Raw genomic sequence first — 25,429 nt, forward strand, 5'->3', positions numbered from 1 at the left:
ACCGGTTTTAAGTTTGAATAAAAAGGTAACGATGGCCTGTGTGGTGGTTCTGTTACAAGAATTTCTAAGAGACGTTAGCATTTCTTTTAACTGCAATAAATTCTCCCAAGTCAAGCTTGTGAAAAGTCTTAATTGTGTTTCGGGCATAGAAAAATCCGAGACTTGATCAAACAAACTTTTATCACAACTAATCGCTAAGTTTTCCATCATGCAAGAGAGCTCTTTCGATGTGATTTCAGAAATATTTAAATATACCTTTGATCTTCATTAAATCTTCCTCAAAAAATGAGTCGAAAATGATGTGACTTCTACAGCATCTATCGCCAATTGGAATAAACAGTTTTCTCTTCGCGTAACTCTGGCAACGAGCCTTCTCGGGAATCAACATTAAATTGGAAGTTATATTACCACCACAAATGATGCAATTTTTGTGAGTTGCAACGGTGCGATCGATTTCCAGACTAACTAATTCTTCGGCCTGTTCATTAGATATTAAATTATATTTAACTTCAGGATCACGTGTATCGTCTGTATCGGAATCATAGCTATTCTTGTTCATATTAATCCAAATCGACTCTTCCACCACGGGATTTTTAGAGATGTCATTAGGAAGTCCAGCGTTTTGCTGAATTGGGACCAGCATTTTTTGCTTTTTATAAAAGCAAATGCGACAATATCCACACACGGTGCGATTCTGTTGAACTGCAACACAGAATACTTTTGAATATAAACGAACGTTTTCAGGAGTGTTGATACATTTTGCCTTTCCAGGCACGTGAATAAATCACACACTTAACATTCAGCGACGCTGATGTGGAAGGTAATGAATCATTAGATTCCATAATTTAAAATAAATGTAGGTTTTTCTAACGTTGTCTAGGGTTTTAACAATAGGGTTTATTGATATTAACGGATACACTTTGAATTCTACTTGCGGATAATAGTTCTGGTGAGCCACTCGAAAGAAAGATAGAGCTCTCTAACTTCGGGGCGCTCTTAAATACTAAACTAAGGGTAATTAAACAATGTCGTATCCTGGCTACAAAGCAATTACCGACTTATGACGCCACCTGCGACGTTACCGTGGTACTGATAACACTTGGTCGGTACATTTCCATAAATGCCGACAAAGGGCGGCTATCCTTTCCCACAAGTACCGATAAAGTTGTTAGACGTTAATCATAAAATATCAGAATCGCATGAAGATAACGATTGCGAAACCTTCTTAATTGACGAAAATACTTCTAACTAGGTTGCGACATACATAGGCGTCCTATAGGAGCAACATCAGCCCCCTCAAAACTCTTTCATCTTAAACTAACAGGTTTAACCTAATTAACAATATTAGCACTATCACTATATACAACTCAAAGATTTCCTGATCGTGCCTCGACTTTGTCGTAAAAATAGAGAAGTTTTTATATATATGCGAAAGGGTTAGATCTATTTGACCTTAGAATTCCACATAAATAATAACAAGTTTTAAAAAACTGCAAAAAACTAATCGAAAATTGCCAAGTAAATATACACACCAGCTACACACCACTAGGCACAATAGTTTATTGCTATGGTACAGGTATACTAAGGCCATAAGTGAGAAAAAATAATTTATTGCGATAAATACTGTTTTTTTGCATCGTGGTCTACGTATATTTTGAATCGTTATATCTCAAATACTGAATTTGGTACAAATCTGATTCAACGTGGGTAGATACTTTGAGAGGCCCTCTACACAGTGTGCAAAAATGGTTAGTGTACCAAAGTGCGAACTCCTCTAAAATCACCTAATTTTTTTTTTTGAGATTTCGGCCCTTTGGCATCAACCGATAAATCTATAAGTATATGAAAATAAAAAGGTGATTACTGAAGGACACACCATTTTGCCCCACGCTGTATGATGAATAGTTCCCGAGATATGGCGTTTTAAAGTTTTCACCCTCAACCCCGTCTTACCCTTAAATAGTGAGACTTAGGAAGTTGAAATTTTATGTGGTAAGTCCTTTGAGTGATAGGGACAATTGGTAAAAATTTCAGATCGATCGCCTGTGGGGGCCGAATTGACCCCTTAACCTTACACTGCCTTTGACCATATCAAATTAGTACTCGAAGCCTTTCAATAAAACAATTCAGTAATTTTAAATATAAACTCGATGACCGACGCAAAATATCACAATAGGAATTAAGTTCCTTTTCTTAAACACTGGGTTTTTAAAATAACCATTTTATTTAATTTTAAAAAATAGTACACAAATGTTCAGACTAATAACATAGCTACTTAACAGAAAATTATGGTGAATGTCCTTTAGTGAAGGGTGGTTATATATTATCCTTCGTCCCTGGGTCCTTATAGGCTCTGGTGGTCATTGGCGCCGGACGTCCACATGTATGTAAATATATGGGGTAAGAGAAAATAAGAAACAATGCAGATGATCACATGAAGATGCATATGGCCTTATAATGATGCAGAAGGCTTTTCACATATGGTAATATAACTTAGGGTACGATTTAATCTCTTAACCTACATTCGCGATCGGCACATTTAAATTCTTACATATTTGTTTCGAGTTTAACGACATCATTTATTTACCCGATGACCAATTAACTTTTACTAAAGCGGTACAACATGAAATCAATGTCACTGGCCCCATACCTGTTAACACAAAACTGTACCGTTTCCCTGAAATCCATAAACAAGAAGTTCACAAGCAAATAAAGAAAATGCTAAAACAGTGTATCATCCGACTCTCTGCTTTACCCTATTGTAGTCCTCTTTCAATTGTACCAAAAAAGATAGACGTATCTGGCGAAAAGAAGTGGAGATTTGTGGTCGATTAAAGGAAACTAAGTCACGTCACTATCGGTGATTTATTTTCTCTCCTCAATGTTGAATAAATATTAGACTAGTTAGGACATTTGCAATATTTTACAACCCTGGATCTAGCCAGTAGATTTCATTAGATCAAGATGAAGACGTATGCAAAACTATGTTTTCAACACCCTTCAGACATTACGAGTTTACAAGAATACCGTTTAGATTACGCAATTCACATAGCTTCAGCGATTGATGAACACGGGTCTCACAGGATTGGAAGAGTTGCAGTGTTTGGGGTACCTTAATGATACCGTAAGCTCACTAAACGAATATTCTCAAAAAGTGAGGTCCATCTTCGATCAATTACGCGCAAATAGATTACCATTACAACCAGATAAATGCGAATTTATGCGCACGTAAATGTTATATTTATATATAACTTTATAAATGACAAAGGAATATCTCCAAACTCGGAAAAATCAAAGCCGTATCTAGCTACCCAGTGCCAAAAAATCCTGAGGAAATAAAACAATTCTTGGAATGAACTGAATATATAAATATTACAAACGATTCATAAAAGACTTTCCAACAATCGCCAAAATTTTAACATAACTTTTAAAGAGAGACGTGCCATTTTGCTACATAACCTAAAGCTCAAGAAGCGTTCGAAACTTTTAAAACTATTCTTACTACAAAGCCAATTCTTTAATATCCGGACTCGACAAACAATTTTTACTAACTATGGACACCTCAGATTACGCCTAGGAGCAGTACTATCACAAGGGGACATCGGTAAAAATATACCAATCGCATATATGTACTTCCCATACTCTGGTTAAAACCGAATGTACAATTGAAAAAAAAGCATTAGCAATAGTTTAGGCAACTAACCAGTTTCGCCTTTTCCTTTACAGCAGGAAATTTACAATTTTGACGGATCACCGCCCGTTAACGTGGCTTTCTAATTGTAAAGATCCTTCTAGTCGACTAATACATTGTAAATTAAAATTAGAGGAATATACTTACCAAATAAAATACAAACCTGATAGGATAAATTCAATCGCAGTTACATTATTATGTAACACAATATTAGCCATAAATTCGGAAACAGTCAGTAAAACAAAAACTTACGATGACTTCATAAAATTTCATTATAATAATTCCGAAGTTCCGAATGTCAAATTCATAAAAGAAGATATATTTACTAAATTCCCTAATGCTCTAATATTTTCTAAAGACAAACGAAAACAACATGTGTTACGAAGGATTAAAAAAACACCACCTAAATACAATTCCAGATGACCTAAATCTTTATGACATCGTATTGTTAAAAGGTGAAAATGATCGATGTACATTCTTATATATGGGAAAATTAAATCATATTGATAATTTGAAATATAAGAATGTATTTTATTGTCTACAGAATCTCCGTGAAAAGTCCTGTTGAAATAAATAATAAATTAAAGCAAGATATGATAAACGAAATTATTCAATTCTTATTTAGAAAAATAAAAGTAATTCTTGTTGATAAAGCAAAAATTATTTCCACATGAAAAGAAGAAATTAAACGTATATTAAAAGATAATTATACATTCCGGTTATACAAGGTGTCCTATAACTATAAGAACACAGAGCGGGTGGAGATAGTACATGTAAAAATAAGACATTTGGTATCAACTTGTCTGTATCAAATATTGATAATTAAGAAAATACGAGGTATTTTAATTGACCGGGTATTTTTAACAGAATAAGGCAGTATTTGAATAAAGCTCAACAAAAATGTATTGAAGTTAATGGAGGTGACTTCCAACATCTTTTGAAATAAGTAATTCGTTTGAAGTTTTGTTATTCGATTTGTTTATCACTATTTTGTTATTTTTAGTTAAAATTTAAATAAAAGTGTAAGTTTTTTTGCTTAATTTATTTACTAAAATAATTTTTTTTATGTAAAAATATTTAAGCTTTCGTAATTTTCAATAAAAAATTACAAGAAAACTTTCTACTAAACATTATGTTAACATTTATGTGACATGTTACATGTAGCTGGAGCCCCCTTAACGCTACATCAAAACCGATGATTAAATCTTGTGTATAGTATAAAAATATCGAAGTCCACAAAATTTCAATAATTTATCTTAAATGGTTTTCAAATAATTTATGTCTGAAAAAAAATTTTTTTTATGCACCTTATATTTTCTTAACTAGCAATATTTGATACAGGCAAGTTGATGCCAAATGTCTCATTTTTACATGTACTATCTCCACCCGCTCTGTATCCTTATAGTTATGGGACACCCTGTATACACACGTATAAACATGTTAACGAGAATTATAAATGGCCTGGAATGTAAAACAATATTAAAATTTTCATAAATAAATGTCAGTCTTACCAAATAAATAAAACAAATTATAAACCAATAGTCCCTTTAAAAATAACAACGAATAGTCACCCGTTTCAAAAGTTCGTCTTGGACACCGTTGGTCTACTTACCCTCACAGAAAACGGAAACAAATTCACACTAACGACACAAGACGACTTGACTAGATTGTCCCAAGCCAAAGCCATTCCAGATCACGAAGCCACTATGATCTTTTTTGAACTAATCATTACATTTGGTATACCAGAAACTATTTAAACAGAGCAAGGATAGGACTTTTGTTCAAACACGCTTAAAAACTGAATGCATTGTTCAAAATCAAACACAACCTGTCAAGTCTATACCATCCACAAACCAATGGAGCTGTAGAACGAAGTCATCAAACGTTAAAAAAATATTTAAAACATTATATTAACGAAAACCAAACCAACTGGGACGAATACGTACAAATAGCAATGTTTACATACAACACACCCATACACAAATCAACCAACCAACTTAACACCATTTGAACTAGTTTTCGGACATAAAGCATACATTTCTAAAACCATTTCGGACAAATCAGAATTTCGCTACTCATATGACAATTATAACACTTAAAATTTAAATTAAATAAAGATATTGCACAAAAGAATCTAATATCTTCAAAAATTAAATTTAAAACGTATTACGACCGAAACAGTTGTGAACATGAATTTAAAATCAATGATTTTGTGTGCATTTTAAATAAGGTTACTAAACCAGAACTTAGCAAGAAATTAAGCCTTAACTACATACAAAGGGCCCTATAAAATATTAAAAGTTTATGGGAATAATATCGTCGAACTACTAATTGACTATAATACAACGTAAAATATATCGCATCAACTTATTGTTGAAACCTTTTGTTTCAGAAGACGATGAAACATTATAATGCATCCATCGCCTTACTGCTATCCTTGTCCTTACTACCAATAACATTTTCGCAACACATAAATAATTAATCTAAATTGCCTTTCAAATTCAATAAATTAAACAAAACTTCAGGCTTTTTTTATCACAATCTAAAGGTAGCAAAGATATCAAATGGCCTCTTTTCTCTACTATCCTTATCAAATATACAGTATCAGTCAAAAGTAAAGCAACAAATTAAATTATATTAATATCTTTAAAAGAGGTTAAATGGTTCTCAAAATTTTATTACTAAGTTGAATGAATTTATTAACCAATAATAGTAATAATCAAAATTTAAAAAAAAATAACAGTTCTAGTTTAAATTACAAAATATTTCTTACAAAGGTTTCAAAAGTAGAGGAATATATAACTAAATGCATTTATATTTAGATTATATTTAATATTTTGTAGCATAGCCTTTAGTCTTTATCACTTCAGCACATCTACGACTCATAGATTCCAATAATGTCATAAGAGTTGATTCTGATATGGAATTCCAAACTCGAATAATGACGTCAAAAAGCTGGTCACAATTTTGATATTTTTTTGGGTTTTCCTGTCTTACTTTATGATCAATGAGAGGTCTCTTTATTTTTTAAATTTAATTTTAATTAATTTTAATTACTTTATGGTCACCGGAGGTTCTCTATGGGGTATATATCTGGGCTTTGGGCAGGCTATTTCATTACACGAATGCTACGGTCCGCAAAAAATTGTTTTATCATCTTAGCAGTATGCTTAGGGCCGTTGTCGTGCTGAAATTCCCACGACAATGGCAAATTTTCATCGGTGAATGGCACCATTGTGTCTCTTATAATTCGTAAATATTGAAATCAGTCCATTATCCCATCAATTTTAATCAGTGAACCCACTCCAGTTCCCGACAAACATCCTCACACCATCACATTTCCTCCTCCATATTTTATGGTGCCACGAATGTATTTTGGATTAAACTTCTTGTTAACAGGACGACGTATCCAGCAAATACCATCACTTGGATGCAAGTTAAATTTGCTTTCGTCCGAAAAAAGCACTGTTTTTCATTTTTCCACTGTCCAATTAATGTGCTTTTTAGCGAATTTCAGCCGAAGTTGTCTATTTTTCGCAGAAATAAATGTTTTTTTGGTCGGTTTTCTTCCAAATAATTTGCGTTCTGTCAGACGTCTTCGAATAGTACTAACAGAAACATCAGCAAGCTCCAACTTTTTTTTATATCCATTGCAGAGCGAAACGGATCTTCCCGGGACACACTTTCAATTCTTTGGTCCATTTTTTGGCTGGTTTTTCTTGGCCGTCCAGATTTTGGTCTATTCGCAACAATTCCTCGAATTGAAAAATGTTTGATTGTACCAGAAACAATACTTCGATTCAGTTGCAATTGGTTTGCAATGGTTATTTATTTCATACCCGGCCGCCACTTTGAAATACGTTCAACGTATCAAACTTCGGATATCTATTGACAAACTGCGACCAGAAAGCATTATGTACCGTTAAATTAAACAAAAATAACCAAGATGCAGGTTCAGAAATGCACTATCAATAGAGTGTTAAAATACGATTTTGTTGCTTTACTTTTGGAATGTCTTAAAAGGAATGTAAAACATTATCGGACAGGTAAGCAAAATCAACTGGGTTTTTGTTCATTATTTAGTATATTTACAAGTGTAGAATCAAAATATATGTATATCATTCCTAAGAAGACTGCCGATTTTCTAGGAACCTATAATTTTTATTTGTTGGTTTACTTATGACTGATACTGTATCTCTTTTATACAAACAACTATTGTTTATTAAATCAACATTCGACATGGTCTCTAATTTCTGTTCGAAAGACACGAACATAGCTTCTTGTCATGATTCTTTGAAAATAATAAATTTCGAACTTTCCATACCTTGAATCAAAATTTGAAAGCATGAAGCATCTTGCAGGACGTCACGACACAAAACGTAATCGCCGAGGTCTGCTTAATAGAGTATCTTACGCATTTAATTGGTTGTTCGGAACTCCGGACGCTTCCGATGCAAAATTTTATTCAGACTCAATTAAAAATCTAGTTCAACAGAATCACGACGTTCAAGCTCTAATGCACCAACAAATTCACGTTATCTCTGACACTATAAACAATTACATCGCATCTCCTCAGATGCTTAAAAGAAACGGATAGATCTTACGATCAAATTTTCAAAAATTTAATCATTTTAGCGGAACTACTGCTACAGAATTGACTGTATTAGAATTAAAACAGGCAATACTTCTCCAAATTAATCTTTTGTTACAAATGATTTCTTAGTTTAATGAGCAATGTGACGATCAGATATCCGCCATTCTATTTGCAAAACGAAATGTCATTCACCCTTTTGTCATTAACCCTCTCAGTTTTCGCAAAGAGTTACAATACTTTAAATTACATTCGAATGTTGAGTTTCCAATACAACTCGACGATATTAACGATATTCATAAATATTACTCTATTTGCAAACTGACTGTTTTCCATTATGACCATATCATATCAATCTACGTAATCAAAATACCATTAGTAAATGGTAACCAATTTCAATTATATAATTTAATTTTATTGCCGATTCAATACCCAAACTCTTTTCACCGTCGAATCTAAAACTCTGTTTAACATTTCTGAGGTAATCATATTGAATGCCTCTCTTACACATATTTGTAATTCTTCTTCGTTTTTAAAATTTTGAGTGTATACTTTTCCACAGCATTTATTTATTTAATATGTACCATTACTATAAGTCAAAATCATGGCCGACTTATCAAAAAATGCTTTAATGGCTATAACTCATAGAGTTTTTAAGAAAAATACTAAATGTAATACATGGCTGAAAAGGGAATTTTATGACAATTTTGAAAATATAAATAATCGATATCACGCCCATATGAAAATCAAAAGTTTACTAATTTTTCTCCGAAAGTAATTATTTAATAAGAAAACTGGCAACATTGCTAAACAGTTGTCAAAAAAGTACTTTAATAATGTAAAACTTTAATTTCTCTAACTATAACCGTATAAGAGTTATTTGCCAAAAACGAAAACTGCCAAATTCCTTTTTTTTCCGGATATCTTCGTAACCATTCGGAATTTAGCCGGTATAAAAACAGAATATGAATTTGCTTTAAATTGCTCAACTTTTTCCCAATTTAAACTATTTTGTATCTATTACCGTTTCCGAAATCCCCATGCTGTTCATCCTTATCTGGGACAGACTGTATACTCATATATTAATTCATCTTTCCCTTACTTGTTACTTAGTATAACCAATGTACACTATAGTCGCATGAAGGATCTGTCCACCTGCCAGAAAATAACGGAAGAAGACTACATTTGTTCAGATGGTACAACCTACTTCGCAAACGCAAAGACAAAAGTGTCTGAAACAAGTCTTCCAGGACAATAACTCGTTTACTTTATGACATACGACACGAGTGCTTCTATTACTTGCAACCAAAGAAATTCCTACATTTTCGATGTAAAACTTCAAGACACAGGTATCTTCGAATTGGCAGCAGGATGTAAATGTTATACACTTTCAACAATACTTTATGCCAAGTTTAACAGTACTGTAAACTACAGCAATTTTATCCCCTCTATTAACTTCACGGACGACTGCTGTACCAGTATTCAAAAATCCTCAAACGGGCTCCAGTGGAAATGGAAATGATGAAATTTCACAAACTGAGTTTAAATGATCTATATCATTCAAACCAGAAACTTGAACATCTCGATAACCCGTTACGAGAAAATACGTCTCAATCAAGTCTTTCCAAGAATATGTCTGGGTTGTCTATCACGGTAGGAGTGATAATTGTAACCATAGCAATAATTCTCTTGTTATGTAATTGCTGCAAATGTTCCTGGCTGCCAGTAATTGAAAAATTCTTCCCCAAAAACCCAGGCTATTGCGGATTACCAAATATCTGTATTATCAAACACAATGAGAAATAAGAGGTCACTAATCACTATATATAACGACTTCGACTGCGGTACTTAGAAGCATAGGATTACACCGCGCACCAATTGTCAGAATGATTATCATCTTCAACTTCGCCCTTGATTAAACTACGACCCCGTACGAGAAATTAATTCGAAAATAGATTTAACCTCTAAACACTTCAATAATGTGCGAATCCGTATCCAATACCTACTGCAAGATATTTTTGAATAATCATAATTTTAACACCTGTATCATTTTATTTTAAATTAGCCCTAATTCTATTTAAATTATACGGCTAAGCTTATTTTCATAAACATTTAACTTGTTTAAGCTATATGTATATTTTTTTTACCATATACAGGGTGTCCACCATAAACACTTGTACAATCTTTATTTATTAACGGATTTTAATAATTTGTTCTTTGGTCGAAAGGTCAAAAAAGGTCAAAATGCGCATTCAAAATTGAGTTACTTTCGTTCTTCGGTAGTAAGCTTCGCCTACTACATTCCATTATAGGGTGTCAAGTTTGAGAAAATGGTATTAGGGATTTTTTTAGAAAAAAAATAACGACGGATTCTTTTTTAGGATCGCCCAAAACTTGTCTGTACCAAATTTTGTTGTTTTAGAATTATACGATGCGCAAAAATTTTTTTTTCCAACGTGGCAAATCAATGTGAATATATGCATATGAATTTTATACAAATATCAACTCCTTAATAAAAAATATTCTTTTTAACCTAAATATTGTCTATTTTCCGTTCCATCATTCGCTAATCGTATTATTTCTATTTTTTCTTGTAAAGAATATGACATTTTTTCAACTCATTACTTTGCTTAACTAATAATACAAACTGCCTAATTATTATTGACAGCTGGCAACTACAACAACGCATGCTTTTTTATTTTCATAGCATACTTCTATGGAACACTTATTGATTTATTAGCAAATTTGGAGAATGAAATAAAATATTACTCAATATACATTGGTGGACAAGACGTCCTAATGGCTGGTTACCCCAGAATAGCAAACGATCCGAAGAATCAATACTTGTGATACCAGTTAGATTATAATTTGTAATTCAGTAAAATTTTAATATATATTTTATAACCTAAGTGTGGTAGTGTGTATTGGAAGATCACATTGTAATTTGCTTACATTTTCACACATTTAAGTATTTAATTATTGTAATAAAGATACAATATAAGTAAATAGAATTGGTTCAATTACTATAAAGCTCTCCTAATTTTTTTTTTTTTTTAATGAAAGACTGGTGATTGTCTATCCTTTATTTCATACAACACACACTGAAGCTAATCCATCTTGAAATTTATATACATAAAAATGACAATTTATTCTAAATAATAATAATAAACATATTTTACAAATGTCTCATACATCAAATATTTCACAGTCAACACTTCATATCTGATGCTTCTTAGATTTAATCCTCAAATTTTCATCTTTGATCTCTTCATCTCTGTTACTCACTTTCCTCTTTTTACCTTCCCCCTTCTCAGCTTTTCAATCTTGTTTCTCTATTTTTTCAAGTTTCCTGTAACATCAAATAAAAGAGTTAGTTTAATTTGAATGATGATGCTTGAATAATAAATTTAAAAAATACTTACTTCAACAGAGCTTTTTTTTGTTTTCTATTCAATGACTTGAAGAACTTGGTTTTATCATTCTCTTCTTCATCTTCACTTGCCAATAAATGATTATTAGCCAATAAACATTTATTAGTAAGCACAGTATTGACATGTTGTTTTTGCAATGCCAAACCATTTTCAAGCATTTGAGCCACCAGGGATTTCTCATCAATAATTCAAAACCTTCCAAAGATCTAAAAAATGTGAAAACTCATTATAGAAAAATTCACAACACTAAATTATGAGCATAATAAAAAAAACAATGGGGATGGCCAATTTTTGGATATTGAACTTACTTGGCAGCATTCACACAGACTATACGTAGGGCATTCCTTGTCAGGGTTAATGTGGACCGACTTGAGCATTTTATACATTTGACATTTTTTACTTGAATTCTAAATGGTTGACCTTTGATTTTCTCAGTCCCATTTACAATAGCTCTCTCTGGAAGCATTATATTTTCTCTGCCATTCAAATTTCCTCAAAAACCAGTGTTCAGGACTGAGTTAAGGTTGTACATGGTGGTTAGATAAGCACTTTAGCATAAGTCGAATTAGTACTGCTGGTTGCATCGCAACCTAGTAGCTTTAATTTAGGGTATCATATTTGATCGCGCACCCAGAGGTGCCGCCTATGAACGTTAAGAAATTGGCACCATTTCAGAAGGCCCAGATGTGGGGAATCCTTTGTCCTAATAATGATGGTTCCTCGAACGGGACAACCTTCTCTCAAGTAGCTTTGTTTTGCCATAGCACCACGTTTCTAGCGGCGGCAATTAAGAGAACCCTCTTTGTCTACAAGGGTTCTCCTGGAGTACGCCTATGGGTGCCGATCCCTGAAGGTAGTATTTAAGGTTCCAAAGGGAGTTTTTTTGGTCTCTCTCTCTCTACGATTTGACCACACGGCAACTATCCCTGAATCACCAATACTTATTGTTCAAAAAGTGTACCCAATATATCATCCTGAAGTGCAAGGAGAAACGTTTTTTTTCTACAGTCCTTCGATCCTACAGGCAAGGTTTCTCTGAAGTTAAACAACCAGGTTCATCATCTTCTTTCTCTCTTTCTTTACGGACGTCTAAAATGCAATTGGTTAGAAAATGAAATCTTAGCAAATTAAATTTAAAAATATTTTCATTTATAATTTTTTTTAATTTATAGAATTGAAATTTACCTGCTGACGGCTCATATATGAAACTGCCTGCAAATTTGTCCTTGCTCTCTTTGCCAAGCATAGCCTTATTGTCGTGCAAGTCCTGTTCTTTTTCATATTGCTATCACAATTCTTCTTGGTTTTTCTTGTAGGCTTCAGCCTTTTGTTGTGCCATCCATACCTGAGAAAGAACAACTGAATGTTAATAATGCTGTTACAGAACTACTTCACTTCTATCATTTTTATTTGGAAGGGACTTGCAAAGGGAACTTCATCAACCCTACTGAATAATATCTTATTTAGTGAAAAACTTTTAACACAACGCGTACAAAGCACATAGAATAAACATTATCCAATATTAAGTTCTAAGTTAAGGATTATACAAATCGATTATTATAGAATATGATTATTAACATTATAAATTTACCTTTTTGAGATTATCTCTGGAGGTAAGATGGAAGAACTTTTTACACATATAATTGAATTTTTTTCAGTTAGTTTTTTAGAATTAGGGAGAAGCGATTAAGGCTAAATTATCATTATACGATCGTAGAATAAAACATGACTTGAGTGTGATCCCCACGTGGAAGAAAATCCGAAAGTTCCTGAGCAGTCAGCTGCTTTGCAGTGTTGCCAAGTGAAATTAAAATTAGGAGCAAATATTTACGTTGTAAAAATAATGGAGTGTGGAGATATTGATTTATTATTGAATAAACACGGATATTGTTAACCCTTTTAATTTATTTAAACAAATTATATGACAACGGTATTCTCTTAACAATTATACAGGGTTATTCACGCTATACGGTGCGGAATATTGTGGCTAAAGTACGAGGCTTTCAAAAAGTTTCACTTTTGGGCTATATGGGGATCTATTATGGCTACTTTTTAAAATTATTTTCATATTATACAGGGTGTCCCAAAAGCCCTAAAAGTATCAAAGTTGTGTTTTTTTAATGGAACCCTCTGTATATTATTGCATGTTTGGATTCTCTGATCAAAATAAGTGTCTGTTTTAATAAGGTTTACTATACCTAAAACTTAAGGTTTTTTAAATAATTTGAATTTTATCAAAATTTGACCTAATTTTCATGTTTTAAACACTTAAGAACTATTTAAGTTATGCAAGTGTAATTTACAATGTAGTGTAACAATAGATCATATTTTATATCCCAATCATGATAAACTTGCCATTTTATACAGGATGTGCAAAAATTAAAACTAATCAAATAAGAACTTTAAGTGGCTATAACTTGATTAATTTAAATACAACGCTATATTTTTTAACTTACCAGGATATGTAATTTTTAATTACCTATCGAATGGTATTATCGTGTTCATAGCTAAGTTTTCGCGTTTTTACAGAATACGCTAAATAATTGTTCTTTGCGCCATTTGGTGTTCTTTAGTTCAAAGCTCCAATGTATAATATCTAGTTTCCTATGATATTTCAAAATGTCAGATAATTTATTTAATCTGTCAGTTTAGTCTGCGAAGTTTGTTTTTCGTTTTTGCTATAATGGTATTATTTTTCCTAATTTTGGAGGCTTAGATCGTTTGTTATTTGAAATATTGTTGTGGAGTTACATAGTCAAAATGAAGATTTATCCAAAAGAAGAGCGTATTGACATGATTTTTATTCTTGGAGAATGTCATAAGAATTGTTTATTGGCTTCTCGAGTTTATGCTCAAAGGTTTCCCGAAAGAAAACATCCTAAGCCAACCGTTTTTGAAATATTATTGCACCAGTTTCAAGAGACAGGAAGTGTCAGTTACAAGAAACTAATTACAAGGAAATCTGTCACTGAAGATAACGAAAATGTTTATATGGTATGTTGGGTACTGGGAGCCGTATGGATATACTATATATGTGTATATACAGGGCGTTCCGTGAAGAATGCGCCAAAAAGGAATCTTATAATCTAGACATTAAAATAATAAGATTTAACCCAACTTGCCTCATGAAAATGTTATTCGTTTAGGATATACAGGGCGTTAAAGTTAATTTTTGTATTTGAATTTCTTTAAGTAAATCGAATAGTTTTGAAGATATCTTGTTCAAATTTTGAATCTATGTTTTTTTTAAGACCGGTAAAATGAATATTTCATGAAATTTGGGTTTCGAAAAAGAGGGCGCTAGTTGCAGCCTATAGGGCGCACATTTATGTCCATTTTTTTTTACAAATGCAATAATTGTGATTTTAAGAGGTATTTTTGATAGATCTATCATTTCTAAAGATAAAAGGTATACCTCATTTATTTCGCTAATCCAAGCCATTTTCGAAATATGGCGAATTTAAATTTCCATAACGTGTCTAAGTAAGTGCTCGATATTAAGTAAAAACAATTTATTAATAACAATTATTAATTTATTGAAACAGTATATTTTATTTTAGCAAGTGTGAAAAATGTCCACCATTTACTTGAATGCATTTTCGTACTCCTTTTATTAAGTGTTGTCTTATTCTAAATAAATAACCGTCACTATTTTTAATCGCTGTGGCGGCATCCTGGATGCGTTGAAATAATTGGTCACGCGTATTTATCTCTGTATCATAAACTAAGGATTTCATGTATCCCCATAACGAGAAATCCATTGGGTTGAGGTCGGGACTACGAGCTGGCCAAGGTACATCACTTCCTCGTCCAAACCATCCATTAGGAAATTGTCTATTCAAAAAATTACGAACTACAATGGGGTAATGTGGAGGAGCGCCATCATGCATAAAGATGATATTTTGTCTTAACTTCAGCGGTACGTCTTCAAGTAAATTTCCTAATTCAGTTCTTAAAAACTCTAAATATTGTTCTGCATTAAGCCTTGCAGGTAATTGAACAGGTCCAATTATGAAATCGTCCAAAATTCCACACCACATATTAATAGAAAATTCATATTGAAAGTGATTTTTTGGGGGTTTTCTGCAACGCGAACTAACAATTGAATAATAAATAAAACTCAATATTTAGAGTTTTTAAGAACTGAATTAGGAAATTTACTTGAAGACGTACCGCTGAAGTTAAGACAAAATATCATCTTTATGCATGATGGCGCTCCTCCACATTACCCCATTGTAGTTCGTAATTTTTTGAATAGACAATTTCCTAATGGATGGTTTGGACGAGGAAGTGATGTACCTTGGCCAGCTCGTAGTCCCGACCTCAACCCAATGGATTTCTCGTTATGGGGATACATGAAATCCTTAGTTTATGATACAGAGATAAATACGCGTGACCAATTATTTCAACGCATCCAGGATGCCGCCACAGCGATTAAAAATAGTGACGGTTATTTATTTAGAATAAGACAACACTTAATAAAAGGAGTACGAAAATGCATTCAAGTAAATGGTGGACATTTTTCACACTTGCTAAAATAAAATATACTGTTTCAATAAATTAATAATTGTTATTAATAAATTGTTTTTACTTAATATCGAGCACTTACTTAGACACGTTATGGAAATTTAAATTCGCCATATTTCGAAAATGGCTTGGATTAGCGAAATAAATGAGGTATACCTTTTATCTTTAGAAATGATAGATCTATCAAAAATACCTCTTAAAATCACAATTATTGCATTTGTAAAAAAAAATGGACATAAATGTGCGCCCTATAGGCTGCAACTAGCGCCCTCTTTTTCGAAACCCAAATTTCATGAAATATTCATTTTACCGGTCTTAAAAAAAACATAGATTCAAAATTTGAACAAGATATCTTCAAAACTATTCGATTTACTTAAAGAAATTCAAATACAAAAATTAACTTTAACGCCCTGTATATCCTAAACGAATAACATTTTCATGAGGCAAGTTGGGTTAAATCTTATTATTTTAATGTCTAGATTATAAGATTCCTTTTTGGCGCTTTCTTCACGGAACACCCTGTATATAGAGGATATTTATTAAACACACAAATTATACTAGGTCTATACACTAATTACTAAACAACACTACACTGCACTAGAACTGTCTTTTACTATGCTTTGTCTCGATGCACGATACTAGGTAAAACTCCCCCTGTGTCGCGTCACGACGACCTTTTATGTCTCTCGGCAGTCCTTTTAGAAAGGTACGTTCCAGAGTTCGCCGGAGAACACGGGAAGGTCTAGACGGTGGTAGAGAGAGAGACCGTCCGAGTGGCGAGTGTACCGTGAACGAGAGAGCGCGAGATCCACGCTCAGTAACGGTCCTAACATGGTAGTTGATTCAGTTATCGAAAATCCCAATATTAGTCAAAATTTGATATCCGAAGTTACGAACATTAGTCAAGCAGGTGTTTCAAGAATTCTTAAAAAACATAGTTTTCATCCTTATAAAATCCAGCTTTGCCAAGAACTTTATGAATATGATTTTGACAATCGAACTGAATTTTGCATGTGGGTGTTAAGTAAAGTGGCAGAAAATGAAAATTTTTTCAATGAAGTTCTATTTAGTGATGAATGTACTTTCCATAACAATGGTCTTGTAAATAGACACAACTTTTATTACTATTCTGATTTGAATCCTTATGAATACAGAGTCATGAGAAATCAGAATAGGTGGTTCGTTAATGTATGGGGTGGAATACTGGGCCCATATTTAATTAGACCGTATTTTTTTGAAGGACCTTTAAATGGTGTAATGTTTCTAAATTTCCTTTTACACTAACTTTCAGTATTATTGGAAAAAATTCCTTTAACTATTAGAACCACCATGTGGCTTCAATTGGATGGAGCTCCGCCTTATTATCATCACGAGGTTCGGTAATTTTTAAATACCAACTTTAAAAAAAGTTGGATTGGAAGAAATGGATTTCAAAATTGGCCCCCCAGATCCCCGGATTTAAGTCCATTAGATTTCTTTTTGTGAGGATACATAAAAGGAATTGTCTACAATACGCCTCCGACAACTTCACAAGATATGAAAACACGTATAAGAAGCGCGTTTGAAACTATTACTCCGCAAATGCATTCCAGAGTTAGTAGTGGTTTTAAAAAAAGAATTTATAAGTGCCTAGAAATGGATGGTAGACATTTCGAACATCTATTATAAATATTTTGTTTCTGTTTTATATTATAGTTGATATGTGATTTAGAACTTTGAATTAAATAACACCAAATGGCGCTAAGAACAATTATTTAGCGTATTCTGTAAAAACGCGAAAACTTAGCTATGAATACCCTAATACCATTCGATAGGTAATTAAAAATTACATATTCTGGTAAGTTAAAAAATATAGCGTTGTATTTAAATTAATCAAGTTATAGCCACTTAAAATTCTTATTTGATTAGTTTTAATTTTTGCACATCCTGTATAAAATGACAAGTTTATCATGATTGGGATATAAAATATGATCTATTGTTACACTACACTTGCATAACTTAAATAGTTCTTAAGTGTTTGAAACATGAAAATTAGGTCAAATTTTGATAAAATTCAAATTATTTAAAAAACCTTAAGTTTTAGGTATAGTAAACCTTATTAAAACAGACACTTATTTTGATCAGAGAATCCAAACATGCAATAATATACAGAGGGTTCCATTAAAAAAACACAACTTTGATACTTTTAGGGCTTTTGGGACACCCTGTATAATATGAAAATAATTTTAAAAAGTAGCCATAATAGATCCCCATATAGCCCAAAAGTGAAACTTTTTGAAAGCCTCGTACTTTAGCCACAATATTCCGCGCCGTATAGCGTGAATAACCCTGTATAGCGATAACGAAGAAAATGTAAAATTGATGGGATGACAGCTATTGATTATCAGATTTGGCAACACTGCACAATCATTAGATGCATTCGGAACCTACGCCAGAATTGATTGTTAGAAGGGGGCGCTCCTTCACACTTGCATTTTTCTGGTTAGTGAAGAGGGGAAAGTGACGTCACAGTGACTTAAACCCTTCCGAATATGAATATGATGTGACTAGTGCATGTGGAGCACCACTCGAGAGATCGTCCATTCTGAGAACCTGCTCCGGCAAATGACACTATCAGGAAAGTCTTAGTTGAAGGGTGACAGTGCCGGACGAACAGAAAGGATTGTTAGCCTTTAAAAGGGAAAACAACCACTTAAAAATTTCTTTCTGCCCTGAACTCTCTTGAGGTGAAGTTTGGTTTTATTTATTTTGAATATAATTTTTTGTTTTTACTATGAGTAACAAACGAAGACCCTTGAAAGGAGTCAGTTCCATGCCTGGTCGTAGAAAAAACGACTAAAAAGTACGGATATGGAAGAGTTATTTCTGGATTCGGACGATGACATTTATGCAGAGAGGGATGTCGATGATATGGAGTACAATTTTGATGTTAGCGAAACTAGCTCGGAATCTAAAAAAGACGAAATTTTACTACCACAATGTCTGTCTAACTAACCATCGCGCGAAGCTTCGACGACACATTGGATCGACTTTAGCTCCATGAAGAAAATTCCTTTCTCTCGGATAAATGCACTTCTAACGTTAGTAGCGAATAATCCTACTAATTATTTTGATTTATTTCTCAATGAAGATTATTGCAAAAAATAGTCAATTGTTCAGAGAGGCAAAAAATTTGAAAAATTCATCTCATAAAGTTCAGTTTTGAAATTTCTAATGAAAGCCACGCATCGTAGAAGAATTGAAAATCTTTGTTGGATTACTGTTGCATATTGGTACAGCAAAAATGATTCGCCTTGTTCATTACTGGGAAGCTCACCGGTTATTCAAATTAGTTTTCTTTCAATATAATATGTCGAGAGATAGGTTTCAACTTATTCTAAGATGTCTTCATTTTGTTGATGAACCAAAAAATTTGTTCGAATGAATAAATGTAAGTTAATAATAGACAACTTCAACAATACTATGGAATGTATTTACTATTGGTGTAAGTACTTGTAGACGAAATGATGATTTTATGGCGTGGTCAACTTATTTTCCACTAATATATCAAGGGAAAGAGATAAAAATATGGAGTCAAGTTGTATATACTAGCGGAATCAAATGGTACCATTTTAAAAGTTAATGTTTTTGCCAATACGTTACATGACACTGCTGGAAAAGGTCACACAGAAAAAAATGTGCAAAAGTTATTGAAGAGAAAATTTTATGCTAGCCGTGCAGTGTTCATGGACAATTTTTTATAATAGCTATGGTTAAGTTGTGAAATTACTGGAGCAAAATACGTATTGCACCGGCACATTGAAAAAGAAACGAAAAGAAAATCCACCTAGCATAATTACAAAACAAAAAACTTAAAAAAGGCGAAAATATATCACAATGTTGTAACGGTGTCCATATATGGATATGGAAGGACGAAAGGGAGACAAGTTACATCATTTTTGAATTTCCTAACGAAATGAAAGAATTGACCACTAGACGCGACAATGTTGCAATGAAACCTGCAGATATTATAAATTATAATACAAACATGTCGGGCATTGATCTATAGGATCAAATGCTTAGTTATTATTCAAGTGAAAAGAAAACTTTGCATTGGTATGTGAAAATTTGATATACAGGGTGAGTTTTTTTCGATGATTAGTGAAGGGATCTTGGAAACTAGCTGAGTTACGAAATCAGTTAAATAGGGAAAGAATTGCAGTTTTAGGAGACCAATTTAAAGCCACTTTTAGTTTTTTGAAAAATCCATGGCTTGCTAGATATTTAGCAAAAACCAAATTTTGTCGATTTCTTTTAATCGATCTTGTCGTCTAAATAGTGGTTCTAGAGTGATTGTGTAAATACGAACATTGTAAATAATTTTGCCCTGAAAAAGATAAACTATCTAGATTTTTTTTGACAGCTGTCATTTTTGAGATATGGCATAAACTTGCTTTTTTTTAAATGGAAAGCATAGTAGGTAATGAGTTATTTAAAAAGGTATTTTTTCATACTTTAAAATGATACCAATAAGCAGAAAGTTATTTTTCAAAATGACATTTTTACAATGTTCGTATTTACACAATCACTCTAGAACCACTATTTAGATGACAAGATCGATTAAAAGAAATCGACAAAATTTGGTTTTTGCTAAATATCTAGCAAGCCATGGACTTTTTCAAAAAACTAAAAGTGGCTTTAAATTGGTCTCCTAACACTGCAATTCTTTCCCTATTTAACTGATTTCGTAACTCCGCTAGTTTCCAAGATCCCTTCACTATCATCGAAAAAAACTCACCCTGTATATTTTTTGCTTTTTTGGGTTTTTTATATTTTTCTTTTTTAAATATGTAAGTTATTTACAATTTAACGGAAATTCATTCGTAGCAAAAATTTTTTAGTTGTTATTATACTAGTATATACAATTACAAAACCAATTAGTTCAACAAAGCCAAATTACTAAGTTCCTATACATTTTGATTTTTGCATTATGTATGGCGAATCACGTGATATTGCGTGGTAATATTTAGAGTACATTACATTCTACTTACATAACAATGAAAATATATAGATAATATACTAACTTATGTTGAACAAAATAAATACTAAATAAAAGAAAAAATAATTTGGGCCACCACATGATATTTTCAATTTGGCAATCATCGTGTTAAAACAATATCTTTTAGGTTTAGATTGAATCGATCAAAGATTTAAAGTATTTTTCATAAAACCTATTCAGTGAGTGTTGACGTTCTTCTCAAAAAGGTTATACCGGTGCTTATAGAGAATAAATGTAATGCAATTGCAAGAAATTCTGGAAAATGTGGCAATTTCCTAACTGTATCGGTTCGTTAGATTGGAAGCATTGTGTAATACAAGCTCCTAAAAATAGTGGAAGTTGTCTGTATTCTTTTTGAAAGGGTATTGTGGATGGTCCGACGAGCACTCATCTCGCACCCGGTCCTTGACAGACCTTAACGTGTGGCAAGACCGTAAGGCGTACTACTTGCGGAGACAGCACAAGACGAGCAATTAAGTATTAAAATGGGAATTCGCACTACTCCATTGGTTCACTGCTCTTGGACCCTGGGCGAAGAGGGCAGTGTTAGCGGAGCAGCGATTTAAAAATGCGCGCGTAGAGACATTTGTATTACTTTGTTTTTCTATTTTATTGGCAAAATAAAACCCATTTAGGTAAAATACCATATAGTTGATTTATTTTGCTAAAACTAGTGCATAATAAAATATGGAATAGGTGAATAAATCTAATTCTGTTGTTTGATCATCTTGAACGGGGCAAGTTTGCATTTTGCTTGCTGTCTCACCCCAGACACAAAGGGGGTACAGTTGGTTGGCAGTGCTGAAGTAAACTGTATCTCTTTTGTGTAGATTTTATTTTTGTTCGAAGGACCACAGCTTATTTGGCGCTGAACCAATGCAGAACAAACACACTTGATAACAAAGTACTTATTTTTATTTAACTAAATGTCCAACACTACTGCACAAGTGACAAAAGTCATAACAAAGTATAAAATTAGGGTAAACTAGAGAATCACAAACGACCACCGATTATCAAGAATTTTTAACTATCGGGAGTTTTTTGGAACAGGGCAAATGTTATGTGTGAACTGAGAGCAGTATTGGCATCCTACTAAGGCTGTAGGAATATAAAAAGAGAATTAGAGAAATGTTGAAGAGGCGTTGCGTGTTGTGTGAAAGACTATGAGACTGACTGAAAAACTTAATTTTCCCACCGAATGTGAACCTCATCTTATTCATATATATTTTTACCACCTCATAGTCATACCAATTAGTGTGAATTATTAGTGCAGGGGAATAAGGATTGCTTATCAATACGGTGCCATGAAGGTGTGAGAAAAATGATGGGTGAGAAGAGTTATGAGCGTGGGAAGAGTGTGGAATGTGTCTGCATTTCGATAATGTAAACACTGTCCTTAAGAGTGATTAAAAAGGGTTTACGTTGGCAAAGAAAAAAATTTATTACTGGGTGAAGATGTTGGGTATTTTCCCAAGACATCTAATGATGGAATTTTCGTTTATAAATGGATCTGCTAATGTTGGATAATTTGTCAGTACTATTACTCTGGTAACCATAAGCCGTCTGGTTAGATGATAGTACATATTGAAATTGTTTTTTTTCCTAAATACGTATATAAAAAATATAGAGATGATCAAAATATTTTATAGTTTTAAAAATTGACCCATGAATAGATAAATAAATAATCGTAATAATAATAAAAATAATAATAATTTACATTTCAAAATGATTACCAACTATAAACGATAAAATTCAAATTTCTTTTAAATTTTCTGTCATTTTGAGGTTGATGAAAACCGTGGAGAAAAATATTCTTAATATAATAAAAAATAAAAATACGCCCATAAAAACTTACCAACACAAAATACAGGGTGTTTCGGAGTTAACTGTACATACGCCATCGGGGGCTAGAATACTTCACCGTGATTCAAATTCTCCCAAATATCATAGGTAAATCTCGATTCATTCTCGAGATACAGGGCGTTTTCTTTTTTTTTACTCAATGACTTGATAATCATAACTTTTGACCAACTCGTTATAACTAATTCAAATTTCGTGGGTAGTCACGTCTCAATATACATGTTATGTACCCCGATGCAGGGAGATAGGTTTTGACAACAAAAACGCGTTGGTTCTACTAGTCACTACTATAATCAACTATTCTGGTCGAGAGTCTATTGGGAAGAGTCTCTGTTTTTTACCCCCAAGCTGTATTTATGTATATATCTAATCAAATAGAGGGGTGATTACAAAACTAATTACTATGTAATGTCTATTGGAAAAACTCCGGACCTTGGCTTAATTACTTTATCTGTGGGGCCAAGGTTAAGTTAGTATTATTGGTTGGGTCAAAGGCCGAGTTAGTACAGAACAAATACTATTCTTCATGAGAAATACAAATAAGCTCGAATATCAGTTAATTTATCCTAATTCATAAGATAGGTACATTACATACACTATAAGATACCGTTAACGGAGTTTGTAAATTGCAGGTCAGGACTAGGAAAAAATCTTTTTAGAATCTTTTTGAAATTTGAACACCCTGTATATTATTTTCTTTAAAACTCTATGGAGCCTTCAATACAGCGTTAGAAGCTGTCTTTATCACATTAATTTCATAATTCCCACACGTAGCATTCTATCTCAATAACAAGACATTTTTTGAAAAACATTTTAATATTTAATAACTGTTCGAATTAGACGACATCTTTGTATTGTAATAACGAAGAATTAAATTAAATAATAACAATTACAACACAACAAAATAAAAAACAGTTACAAGAGCTGTTCAAAGTGACTGCCACTTGCTTGTATACATTTTCTTGCACTTAACGAAAGTTGCCTTATTGTCTTTCGTATGATGTCAGGATTATTTCTAATTGTCGCACAACAGTCGTGTATTCTTTGAAGGAGCTCCTCTCTTGTGTTTATCTCTCGTTTATAAACTTGAGATTTTAAATGCCCCCAGAAGAAAATAATCCAATGGATTAAAATCTGGCGATCTAGCAGGCCATGTATGTGGACCACGACGTCCAATCCATCGGTTTTCGTAATGAGCATTCAAATATTCTGTATTTGCTCGTGTAGAATGGGGCGGCGCTCCATCGTGTTGGAACCACATACCTTGGATATTAATATTTTCGAGAAAAAGATGTAATGCGTTTTGTAGAAAGTCCAAATAAATCGCGCTAGTCAGGGTTCCAGGAAAAAATATGAGCATATTAGATGATTGTTTATCAATCCACACCAAACATTCACACTAAACCTGTATTGGGAATTCATTTGCCTTACTGCGTGTGGATTGTGTAAAGCCCATCTGTAATAATTTCTCAAGTTAACGATGCTGTCCCTGGTGAATAAAGCTTCATCTGTAAAGAGAATTCTGTAATGAATTCTCTGATTTTGTATGATCCACCGGCTAAATGCTACTCGATTTACTTCATCCACAGGCTCAAGTTTCTGGACTTGCTGCACATGAAATGGTTATAAACCTGTCCTGTTTAAAGTACGCCAAGCCTTAACATGAGTCACACCAACTGCTTGACTTATTTCTTTGGTGCTTATTTCTGGATGGTTTTCTGCCATATCAAGTATGTTTTCATTTAACTGAACCTTTTCATTATGGCCAGTATGTTCATTATTTTTAGCTGTGGGAAAACAGCCGTATTCTCGTAAGTAGCTAAATACTTTTCCAAACGTTTGATAATTGGGCAATCTACGATTGGGAAAACGTATTTCATATTCACGAACTGCTGCTCTTCCATTGCCGTTGCAACAGCCATACACAAAGATTATATCGGCATATTCTTGAGTTGTAAATAAATCTGGCATTATGACACGATAAAATAATTGATTATCAAAAAATTCAAACGTAAGATCAAAAGAAGTAACTAAGAATGATTTTCAGAAAACAAAATTATTAATAAGTTTGTCATAGACCTCATGTTACCTAGCAACCAGGAAAAGCCTACTTGAATAGTAAACTTAAATCTATTTAAAAAAATAATCTATATCTCGAAAATGATGATGATTGATGAGAATGATTTAAAATCCGGTTTACGAGAGACAAACACAAGAGAGGAACTCAACAACTTTCGTTAAGAGCAAGAATATAATATAGAATGCTCCGTGTGGGAATTATGAAATTAATG

At 32.9% G+C, this 25,429-nt stretch overlaps 1 long non-coding RNA gene across 1 annotated transcript; it reads right to left on the bottom strand.

The window, feature by feature from the left end:
• Positions 1–11,487: 11,487 nt before the first annotated feature.
• On the bottom strand, positions 11,488–13,438 carry LOC136417222 (uncharacterized). Its single transcript, XR_010752782.1, has 5 exons — positions 13,305–13,438; positions 12,899–13,058; positions 12,022–12,802; positions 11,705–11,919; positions 11,488–11,631 (listed from the first exon to the last, which is right to left on the bottom strand). It is a non-coding gene; the product is annotated as an uncharacterized lncRNA (long non-coding RNA).
• Between the last annotated feature and the right edge of the window lie 11,991 nt (positions 13,439–25,429).

This window comes from Euwallacea similis, chromosome 27 (assembly GCF_039881205.1).
Source record: "Euwallacea similis isolate ESF13 chromosome 27, ESF131.1, whole genome shotgun sequence".
Taxonomy (NCBI): domain Eukaryota; kingdom Metazoa; phylum Arthropoda; class Insecta; order Coleoptera; family Curculionidae; genus Euwallacea; species Euwallacea similis.